Raw genomic sequence first — 12336 nt, forward strand, 5'->3', positions numbered from 1 at the left:
GTATTTTTTTTACATTTTAATTACATTTATTTATTTGTTTGGGTGGGGAACATGTGTCATGGGAAGGCCAACTTACAGGGGTCCGAGGAGTACTTGTAGGGGGAGTTAGATCTCTTCTTCCACTATTGGTTGTGGGCATCAAACTCCAGTCCTCAGGCTTGAAGGAAACACCTTTACTCACTCATTGATCCATTTCCCTGGGATTAGTTTAGTCTTAGAAAATACCTCAGAAGTGAGACTAGAGGTTGAAACCACTGAGCTGGTCTACCCTCCCCAACCTCACACCTCCTCATTGACACCTCATAGCCACGCCACTGACACGTGGCTAAAATGGCAGGAAAGTTGGGCCTCTCTCTGGGCAATGTACAAAGAATACAGGATACACAGGCATGCGCTCTTTGCCTGCTCACTGACTCACTGCTGGGAGTCCTAGCAACAGGGTCTTAAGCCACTGGCTAGCAAGACCCTCTAACAGTTCTTCTGGAAAGTTCTCGTCCTGCCCACTTGTTGGTGGATAGTTTGCATTACAACGGGCTAGTAGTTCCCATCTCATCTCTCATCCTTAAGATGCTGGTGGTTTCCATTTGGCCACCAAGCTTTTCCTTGCCCTCCCTGGGCTAAGGTGGTTGCTGTGGATGTGCCTCTTGGTTGCCACTTGTGAGGCTTTCTACTTGTTCCCATCACCTACTGTGAGGAGGACCATCCCAACTCCCACTGTCAGATGAGGAGCTGGGGAGGGAAAAGCCCTGAGGGGAAAGGCCCCAGCGAGGTCAAAGGGCTGTTCCATTTCAGGTACACCATCTTGGCATGGCGCCATATTTCTTCCTGGGTTTAGTCCTCGCAACATCTCCACCAGTTCCCCAGCCCCGGCCTTAGCCTTCCCTTGGTGGTGCCCAGCCCTGCCTGTGAGCTCCAGGAACTATGGGCTCCCCTGAGGCTCCTTGGCTGACTCTGCCTCCATTCTCTGTCTGTTGCCCAGCGACCTATTCCACTCTCTCCTTCCAAGGCATCCACCCCCCCCCATCACCTCCTCTCCCTCTTCCACCTCTGGCCCCAAGCCAGCTCTCCTCCCTCAGCTTCTCCTTTTTCTTCCCCTCCCACTCACCACTCCCCTCCTGTCTTGTCTTTCTGCTCCTCTCACTCCTGGGCTTACACTTTTTCTGTTCTGATCCTTGGTTGCTCCCTCTGGCCTCCCAGGCCCTTCAAAATTTATAACACTCATTAGTTGTCTACTTCTATAGGCTGATAGTACTGAATTTGCCACGTGGGGCATTTAGTCAGTTTTCAGGAAATGGAACTGGGATTGCTTTGTCCTTGTCATCCTTTTTCTCCCATCCCCACCCTCGTGTCCCAAGTGCTTTTTCGGTCAGGATCTGAACTTGTAGTCCAGGTTAGCCTTGAACTCGGCAACTTTGCAAGTTTGTACTTCACAGACGTGCACCTCTGTGCTCAACTTATTTTTTTTTCAATTTTGGAGACTTGGTCTCCTGTAGCCTAGAGTGGCATCCGCCATCTCCACGGTGATCTGAGTCTTAGTTTCCTTCACCGTGGGTTTTGTTTTTTATAAATATTTATTTATTATGTACATAGTGTTCTGCCTGCATGTATGCCTTCTCGACAGAAGAGGGCACCAGATCTCTTTATAGATGACTGTGAGCTACCATGTGGATGCTGGGACTGAACTCAGAACCTCTGGAAGAGGAGCCAAGTGCTTTAATTTCTGAGCCATCTCTCCAGCCCTGTTTATTTATTTATTTGTTTGCTTTTTTTTTTGTAAGGTCTCACAGCAGCAGACTGACCTTGAGGCCTTGAATTGGCGATCTTTTTTTTTTAAGTGGCAGAGAGGGGGAATCTGGTTTTGGTAAGTGGCACAGGCTGATTTCCAACAATAGCTTACCATCCTAGTGTTTCAAGCCTGTAGATGTTGGGATTGCAGCGTATGACAATGCATGTCCCATTTGTTTGTTTAAAAACAGTTTCCCTTGTTTAACAGAGCCTGGCATTAGCCTCAAAATCCATTTGCCTCTGCCTCCCGTATGCTGAAATTATAGGGTATGCCCCAGCACTGGACTCGTGCTTCTTTTTATTTTATTATCATCATCATTATTATTACTTACTTTGGTTTGTCCAGACAGGGCTTGCTCACTTTGTAGATCAGGCTGACTTCAAACTCAGAGATCTGACTTCCTCTGCCTCCTGAGCACTGGGCTTACAGACCACTGCCCACTGCCCGACTCTTTTGAATGTTTAACCACTGTGATTAGCTCAACTTTGTGCACCTTTCTTCTTTTAAAAACAGAGCTTGTAGGTTATTTTATATCGTGGCATGAGGTATAGCCCTCCAGGTTCCCTCCCCCATACTTTATCTTCCTTCTTGTTTTTTTACCCCTCCCTCTCCCCTTCCCCCTCTTTCATTTTTTCCCTTTTCTCCTACTGTTTTCTTTTTTAGCCTTTCCTGTCTCATTTTCTTTGCTCCACTTCTCATTTTCAATGGCCTCCTTCTGTTTCCTTTTTTTTCACTCACCTTTATTCTTTTTGTGCTTTCTTTATTGTTTCTGGCTCTTTTTTTATTCTTCTTTCCATTTCCTCCCGTGGTTCCACTCACTCCCTCGTTTTCTTTCCCTCTCTGTTTCCCACAGAGCCTCTTCTTTATCATTTCCCCTGTATCACTCATTCTCAGTTTCTTCTTTCTCCTCTTCTCTCATTGGGTCTTCTGTTCTATTTTTTTGTCTTTTCCTTCTCTTCCACTGTATTTCAGTTTCTCATTCGATCCTTTCATTTTTCCTCTCACCCTTTTCTTTCTGTCCATTTTCCTCCCCCTTTACCTCTTTTTCTTCTTTCTCTGTCGTGCTGTTTTGCTTCTCCGTTTCACCCTTTTTAGCTTCTTCATTTTTTTTTTACCTTAGCCAATGTCTTTTTATTTCTGTCTTCGTGTTTCTTTGTCCTTCTTACTCTTTGTCCTTTTTTCTTCTTTGAAACTTTCATCATGTTGTCTTTGTCTGAGCCAGGGTCTCATGTCTTCCAGGCTGACTTAGAACTTGCAGTATAGTCAAGGATAATGTTGGACTCTGATCCTTCTCTATCTATCTTCCAAGTGATGAGAGTAAAGGTGTACTCTGAGATCTCCGGAGTAAATTAGGAGCATAGGGACCTTGGGGGAGGGCTGAAGGGGGAGGGGAGAGGCAGGGAGGGGAGCAGAGAAAAATGTAGAGCTCAGTAAAAACCAATAAAAAAAGGTGTACTCTGGCCTCTTGAGCCTTTTTTCTCACTTTCATTTTTCTTTCCCGTCTTTATTCCTCCTTCTTTTTCAGTTTTTGTTTTGTCTTTCTCACGTTTCCTTTCCATTTTGTTTTATCTGTCCCTTTTCTCTTTGGCTCTCTCATTTTATCTATTTCTCTGTCTTTTTGCTTCTGTATTTTTCTTTTTTCTGTTCATTTTCCTTCTTTCCATTCTTCTTTTTTTCCCTTTCTTTCTTTTTTCTCCCATTGCTGTCTTCTCTAATTCTTTTGTTTCCTTTCTTCCTTCCCCTCCATCACACTTCCTTCCTTTCACCTTTCATCCTCCTCCCATACCCTCTGCCTCCCTTCTTCCCCCTTCCCTTCCTCGCTCCTTTCCTTTTCCATTTTTCTTTCACCTTCCCTCTCATCACCTCTTACACCCTCTGCCTTCCTTCTTTCATCCTTTTTCATTCTTTACCTCCACCCTCCTCTTTTTGTCTACACAAAGTTTCTCTGTGTAGCCTTCGTCCTGCAACTCACTTTGTAGACCAGGCTGGCCCCAAACTCACAGAGATCCTCCAGCCTCTGCCTCCCGAGTGAGTGCTGGGAGTAAAGGTGTGCACTTCCACTGCCCTTCTCTTATGGCTTCTCCCCTTTCTTCTTCTTTTCCTTTCCTTTCCTGTCTTGTTTGTTTGTTTAAATTCCATTTTACATCCCAACCACAGTTCTCCTTCCTTTCCTATTTTCTTTGTATCTTTCTACTGCTATTCTTCCTCTGTCCTTTATTTCCTTCTTTTCCCCTGTTATGTCCAGATCCGCAAAGTACCCCAAAAACTGACTAGGAGACCCAGTCCTGTATGTAAAAGCAAGGAGTCTTTATTTTATACAAGTTTGCAAACTCGGTCTCTCCACATGTCCAATGTATTAGAATAACCGAAGATCCCCAAGCTCAGATAGAGTTTGGTTTTTATAGTAGCAAAGGTGGGGGGGTGAGGGGTTTCTAAGGTTCAGGACCCCTGATTGGCTGACATTTGTTTACGGGTGTCCTTGTGAATGTGTACTGGCAGGTGATCCTATCTACAACGGTTGGAACTTTAGGCATTTCCTTTGGATGGTCTGTTCTTGGGTGGTGCTCAGGTAATCTCAGTTTGTGGTTCTTCCTGCGACCAGGTATTGCTTCAGGGGAAACTACTGAGACTCAGGCCTCCATTAAACTTATCAATGGCTGAGTTCTACTCTGGCAGGTTGTAACACCTGCATTACTCTCTACCCGTACAGTTCGAAAGCCGGGCAAGAGCCTGGAGATTAAAGAAACACATAAGAGACATGGGCCATTTGTGAGGAGAGAATGCCGAATGCCCTTTATTAAAGCTTAAAAAAACCCCTTATATACCTAGCTGCTGTACAATGGAGAGTTCCCCCCCCCCTCCGCCCCAGGCAGGTGGGAAATTTCCAGGCTCAAGAGTAAACAAAACCCCTAAACTGAGCACCAATGGGGGCAGAGGGAGCACAGGAACAAACAGGATGTTTAGCTAGAAACTGCAACAAGATTGTTTGGCCAGAAACTGTCCTCAAGATGAACCCCTGGAGGAAGGGTAGCCCTGTGGGCCCTACAGCAAGGTGATAATGGTTGAAAGAACTTCCTTTGAGTGGTCTGTTTCTATTTAGCTTATCATGGTTGGCTCCTACACCCCTTCTCTATTTATATTGCATTTTCTTTCTTCCTTTTCCATGACCTTTCATTTTTCCCCCTTTGACTTGTTTCTTTACCACTTTCTTTTTTTATTTCAATTTCATTTTTCTCTCTGGTTTTATTCTTAATAACTCAAGTTTTAGGGGACTCTAAACTCCCTCTTCTGGCCTCCTTGGGTACTGAATGCAGGTGGTACACAGACATACAAGCAGGTAAAACATGCATATATGTAAAATAATAAAATTTAAAATGTTTTAAAAAGCTAGTCAGAATTTGATGAGTATGTGTTTTTTTATCACATTCTGAAAGGGTTTTATAATTGCTTTTAAAGTTAAGTATGAAGCCGGGTGGTAGTGGTACATGCCTTTAATCCCAGCACTTGGGAGGCAGAGACAGGTGAAACTCTATGAGTTTGAGGACAGCTTGATCTATAGAGCAAGTTCCAGGACACTGTGGCTCCAAAGCTACAGAGAGAAACTTTGCTTTGAAAATCCAAGAAACAGTGGTGGAAGCTGGGTTTGGTGGTTTATGCCTTTAATCCTAACACTTGGCGGGCATGGGGGGGGCAAAGGTAGGCAAATCTATGTGAGTTCAAGGCCAGCCTGGTCTACAAAGTGAGTTCCAGGACAGCAAGGGCTACAGAGACCCTGTTTCAAACTCCTCCCCACAAAAGAAACTAATTTCATTCATCTAGAGAATCCAGTTGTCTTAGTTGGGGCTCCTATTGCTGTGATAGAGTAGCATGGCCATGACCAACTTCAGGGGGAATTTCTAGCCCTACAGTTGTAAGCAGTTACCAGCAATAGGCCAGATTACCTCTTAGTTGTTTAGTTTTGTGTTTTGGAAAGACTAGCCCATTGTATTACTAATAAACGTTCTTTTCCTTTTTTTAGTCATCGATACAAGTGTATGCTAATAGATTGTACTCAGTGGAAACTGTACTACCTTATGATTATGATAGGTAAATGTAGCATATATGTTAAAAACACTTTTAGCGTTGTTGCTTGATTTTATGATAGGAAAAAGGTTCATGTGGGAGTTTTTAGTGAATAATGATGTTTTGTTCAGTAGTGTTCTGTTTTTATGTGATCCACCTCAATATGACTTCACATCTGGAGAAAACAAATTATTTATATTATAGAAAAAAGAGGAAGATATCTTTTGGTGTTACCCTATTTCTACTAAAATCAAGTCTGATACTCATTATAAAGAAAGGCATAAATATAGGGTAACATGAATATTTAAAGAATATAAAATGCCCTGGCTTCTCTTTAGATTGTACAAAGATTTTGACTTTTAAAATACACACAAGATTTCTATGTATCTTATTTTCTACTTAAATCATCTTATACTCATAATACTTGAAAGAAAATTCTAATTATTTTCATCTGCTATTTTTTGTGAATATATGGGGAGGAGTTGACTCTTTAAATTTGCTTTTGATCAGAACTAATATTTATGGTTTCTGAATATACAGAGTTAGAATTAATATGGACTTGAAATGGCTGTTTTTCTTATTTTTGTGTAGTTTAAAATTTAACCCACAAAATATTATGAGGTTTTTTTTTTTAAATTGCCATTTCTCGTGTTAAGAAAAGTGAAGAGCTGTAAAAAGAGCCTTTAAGTAATGCATTTAGCAATTACACACTCTAATGAGAAATTTATAGTGTGGTACATAGTTCATAAATTCTAGGTCATAGTTTTATTCACAGCAGAATGAAAAAAGAAAAAAGGGAAAAAGAAACATGAACAAGACTGCTCCCAAGTACAGTGGAGGTAGAAATGCAGGAGAGCATAGGTAGAGGCAGGGACAGCAACATCTGGGAGAGTCCAGCATGGACAGAACCAGACTGAGCTGTCCCATGTGGGGAGAGGGGAGAGGGGGAAAAGGAGAGAAGAGTGAGGGGAACCAAGTGCAGCAGCTAGGAAGCCCAAAGGTACAAAGAGAGTGGGTAACCAAAACGGGTGGATTATGTAGGGAAGAGCAGCCCAGCTCCTGGCTGGAGATTTCAGCAGGAGGGCTCTGTAACAGGTAGGGATTGATGGATGCAGGGAGAACCTGGCAGCCAGTGTCTGCTTTGATGTGTTAAATGGGCAGCTCAGCCATTTGTCCCAGGTTTAAAACCTAACAGCAGTCTTGCTAACAATGCTGAGGCTACATGAATTATAAAGACTGATTTCTTGCCATTTTAAAACATCTTATTCAAACCTCTTTCGTAGCTTTGACTTCTGCCAAGATCCTTTGAGGAAAACCCCCTCTGAGACTTTTGGAAGAATCCTATCTGGAGGATACACTCATTTGAAAAGTAAAATTTTGTGATTTGAGTTTGGTGAAAATTGAACTTAATATGGGTAAGATCACATTTATGTTGCTTGATATGGAATGCTTATTAAAACTCTTATTTTAAAAATATTCTTGTCTAGGGTTATTGATAACACACAAGTCAAATGGTGTTATGACATGAAAGATAGAGAACACTATTGCATATTAGGATTCCCAATAGGATGTTTTTAATAGTCCAAGTGACCAATTGAAAAGCACTTGCTGGATCAATGTAAGTATTGCCATCTTAAAATGGGAGTACAAGAATGTCGTCTCATCTATGCTTTATATTTTACTTATTTGGAAAACATTAATGGGAAATTCAAAATGTCATTATTTTTTACCGCTGAATAGTACTCTAATGTGTATATGTTCCACACTTTCTTTATCCATTCTTCCATTGAGGGGCATCTAGGTTGTTTCCAGGATCTGGATATTATAAATACTGCTGCTATGAACATAGTTGAACAAATGCTTTTGTAGTATGATTGAACATCTCTTGGGTATATTCCCAAGAGTGGTATTGCTGGATCCTGAGGTAGATTGATTCCTAATTTCCCGAGAAACCGCCACACTGATTTCCAAAGTGGTTGCACAAGACTGCATTCCTACCAGCAATGGATGAGTGTTCCTGTTACTCCACAACCTCTCCAGCATAGGTTATCACTGGTGTTTTTGATTTTAGCCATTCTGACAGGTGTAAGATGGTATCTTAAAGTTGTCTTGATTTGCATTTCCCTGATCACTAAGGAGGTTGAACATGACCTTCTGTGTCTTTTGGCCATTCGAACTTCGTCAGCTGAGAATTTTCTTTTCAGTTCAGTACCCCATTTTTTAATGTGGCTAATTAGAATTTTCATGTCCAGTTTCTTGAGTTCTTTATATATTTTGGCGATCAGACCTTTGTCTGATGTGGGGTTGGTGAAAATCTTCTCCCATTCAGTAGGAAGCCTTTTTGTCTTAAGGACAGTGTCCTTTGCTTTACAGAAGCTTCTCAGTTTCAGGAGGTCCCATTTATTCACTGTTGCTCTTGATGTCTGTGCTACAAGGTCCAGTTGAAGAGCAGAGGGAGGGAGAAGATGAGCAAGGAAGTCTGGACTGCGAGGGGTTGGTCCACCTACTGAGACAGTGTGCCTGTTCTAATGGGAGCTCACCAAATCCAGCTGGACTGGGACTGAATGAGCATGCGATCAAACCGGACTCTCTGAATGTGGCTGAAAATGGGGGCTGACTGAGAAGCCATTGATAAAGGCACTGGGACTTGTTTCTACTGCATGTACTGGCTTTTTGGGACCCTAGTCTATTTGTCTATTTGGATGCAAAGCTTCCTAGGACTGGATGGGGGTGGGGGTGGCTTGGACTTCCCACAGGGCAGGGTTCCCTGCCCTCTCTTAAGGAGGGAACTGGAGAGAGGAGGGAGAGCGGGGGAGCGGGAGGGGAATGGGAAGAGGGGAGGAAGTTTAAATTTTTTTGAATGGAAAAATAAAAGAAAGAAAATAAAAAAGAAAACATGAATGGGACACCATCTAGGCTATGTGCTGTGTGTTTGGGGACACAAGATCAAATGGACTTTGTCTCTGTCTTTTTAAATTTATAGTCTTAAGTAGAGAAAATAGGCTAGTAAAGAAATCAGTGCAGCAGCATGCTATATATAGGGAACTGGGGTCAGTGCAGGAAGGCAAACGGAAGGGTAAACATTTGTAGTCAAGAAATTAATGTGATCCAAAATTTGGAAGTGTGAAATAGCATACTGTAATTGGGAGACTGTGAGTAGCTGAGGATGAGTCTGTGGCATAAGCTTAAGATTTATAGCTACTGAAATAAATAAAAAGGAGTTAAGCAGAAGCCCGTCATGAGCTATGGAAAATATGATTGAATACCAGTTTCTGTGCAATCTTAGTGTTGCTGCTTATGTCACACGCAGTGATTAATTCTTCAACAGTTAAGCTGCTCCTGCCTAGAACTGCAGTTTTAGAGATGAGGAAGCTGAATCTCAGATAAGACATATGGCTTGACTAGGATCATAACAGCTGGGAGATGGCAGGGTGTTGATAGAGGTTTCTGTCCCCCCCAGTCTCGCAGTCCTTTAATCCCAAAGAAACACACAGAGGTCTACATTAATTATAAACTGGTTGGCCTATTAGCTCAGGCTTCTTATTAACTCTTACATCTTAAATTAACCCATACTTCTTGTTTGTGTTAGCCATGTGGCTTGGTACCTTTTATAAGTGAGGCATTCTTATCTTACATTCTCTGCCTCTGGGTGATGACTGTAGACTGACCTTTCCTCTTCCCAGAATTCTCCTGTTCTTGTTGCCCCGCCTAGACTTCCTGCCTGGCTACTGGCCAAACAGTGTTTTGTTAAACCAATACAGGTGGCAAATCTTTACAGGGTACAAGACCATTTTCCCACAGCAGCAGAGGTCATACCTTAACTCAGGCCTTTTATCTTTTTTATTATTTTTTAACCTGACAAAATAAAATATAATATAATAAAATAAAAACCATCACATTGAGGCTGGACAAAGCAACCCAACAAAAGGAAAAGAGTCCCAAGGCATAAGAATCAAAGATCCACTCATTAACATACTCATATATATATATGAATATATATATATATATATATATATATATGAATATATATGCATATATATATGCAGAGCACCTGGTGCAGCCCCAATGCAGGCCTTTTGCTTGCTGCTTCAGTCTCTGACTTCATATAAATCTTGCTTAGCTGATTCAGAGGACTCTGTTCTGCTGGTATCCTCCATTCCCTCTGACGTTTAAATTCTTTCTACCTCCTTCTGTATGGGGGTTCCCTGAGCTCTGAGGGGGAGAGATTTGAAAGAAGCATCCTGTTTAGAGCTGTGTGTTCCAAAGACTCTCTGAGTAATGTCTGCCCTTTATGAGTAACGCCTGCCTGTGGTTCTCTGTATTTGTTCTCAAATGCCACAGAAGGAAGCTTCTCTGATGATGACTGAGCAAGGCATTGATCTATGAATATAATAGAATAGCATTAGGAGTCATTTTGTTGATACTTTTTAGACCAGTAGTATATGGTTTTATTCTAGGTCTCTGGGCTGTGTAATCTCTGGTGTGTAGTCATCCAGGCAGTGTTAGGTATGGGTTCCATCTCGTGCAGTTGGGCCCTTAAGTCAAATCAGGCAATGGTTGACTACTTCCATAAGTTCTGTGCCACCAATGTCCTCACATATCTTGCAGGCAGGACAGATTGTAGGCCAAAGATTTTGTGACTGGGTTGGTGCTTATGTTTCTCTTTTGGTAGCCTGTAGTGTACTGAGATCCCATGCTTTTTCAAATGTGTCTATGGTATGGCTCTCAAACTATTTTTCTTTTCTTTTCTTTCTTTTTTAAACAAAAGAGGATCTCATGTAGCCCCAGTTGGTCTTCTTGCTTCTACCCCTAAGTATTGGCATTACAGGTGCACACCACCACATGTGGCAGATTTTAATATTTTTTCTGTTAAAACTTCGAACAATGTTTAGGGATAAAGTTGAAATACAAGGGAGAGTATAGACCAACCCTTGGCCGTCCAGTTGCTAGTACTCTTGTTTCTTTTTGGTATGAAGTGTAATCTATAGAAACTCTCAGTCATTAATACTCTGGGGACTTTTGCTACATCTGACAACACTTATATTATTTGCCTAGTATTTACTTTTTTGTTTTGTTTGTGAGACAGGTTGAACTGGAAGTCACTATGTAGCCCAGGCTAGCCTTGAGCTCACGGGGAGTCTCCAGTATCAGTCTCTTGAGTGCTAGGATTGCAGGTGTGTGCCACATGTCTGACTTTTGTCTGCTTTTTAAAAATTCACTTTTAAATTCAGATTTATTTAGAAAGTAAATTACAACTCCTTGTAATTTTCAGATTTAATGTACCCACCAACACACACACACACACACACACAAGCAGGCATGAATGCATGGACATGCACACTCACACACACAGTGGGTGACTGACTTTTCTTGAGATGGGGTCTCATGTCACTCTCTGGGCTGTCACAAATTCACTGTGACTCTATGATGACAATGAATTCTTTATCCTCTTGCCTTTACCTCCTAACTGCTAGTTTGCCCTGTCACTCCCAGATTTTAAGTTATTTTATGTGTCTCTGTGTGTGTTTGCTTGTTTCCCTTTATATTTTGAGTTTAATGAAATATATGTATGTGAATATGCCTACTTAATCATAAACACTTTAGTATACCTAATTTTTCTTTAAATAATAATTTTTGAATTTTAATTTTTCTCTTTTTAGATTTATTTATTTATTATGTATACAGTATTCTGCTTGCAAGCATGCCTGCAGGCCAGAAGAGGACACCAGATCTCATTACAGATGGTTGTGAGCCAACATGTGGTTGCTGGGAATTGAACTCAGGACCTCTGGAAGACAGTCAGTGCTCTTAACCTCTGAGGCATCTTCCTAGCCCCAAATTTTAATTTTTTAGTTAAAATATTTTCCATACAATGTATTTTGATTATATTTTCCCTTCTCTTCATTCATTCCAGATCCTTCCCATCTCCCGTGCCCATCCTACTTTATGTTCTTCCCCCACCAAATGCTGGTTTTAAAAGGATACTTAAAATTTAAGGGTAAGAATTATGAGACAAAAGAATTAGAGAACTATTGAGACTCTTAAAATCAAAGTGACAAAACAGTTGTTTGAGAGGGGATGTTCATGCTTTTAAATTTACAAACACATTACATTGTCATGCAACTATTCTGCCATGATTTGATTTTAATCAAAACCTATGATACTTGATCAAAGCCAAACACAATTTAAGGAAGTACTTGAGTTTAACAATTTAAAAATGAGTTTCTTTTTCATTTTAAAAGGTATATTAAAAACAGCAGAGCAGAGTAGCAAGCTAGAAAGGGACCTAAGTACTCATGGGAATGTATATTTATTATAAAGGCAATATATCACATCAACAAAAAAAGTTTGATAAATGGGATTTGTCCAAAGAAAGTCTTGGAAAAATTATGTAAGGTGTCTCCATCAAAACCTTGTCCTCACCAGGTGTGGTGGCACACGCCTTTAATCCCATTACTTGGGGGGCTGAGGCAGGTCGATCTTTGTGA

The 12336-nt window shown here is 41.2% G+C and overlaps 1 pseudogene; it reads left to right on the top strand.

Annotated features, from left to right (window-relative positions):
• The window catches only part of LOC142841649 (transmembrane 9 superfamily member 2-like), a 146716-nt pseudogene that overhangs the window by 69266 nt on the left and 65114 nt on the right, over positions 1-12336 (top strand).

Source organism: Microtus pennsylvanicus, chromosome X, assembly GCF_037038515.1.
Source record: "Microtus pennsylvanicus isolate mMicPen1 chromosome X, mMicPen1.hap1, whole genome shotgun sequence".
NCBI lineage: Eukaryota > Metazoa > Chordata > Mammalia > Rodentia > Cricetidae > Microtus > Microtus pennsylvanicus.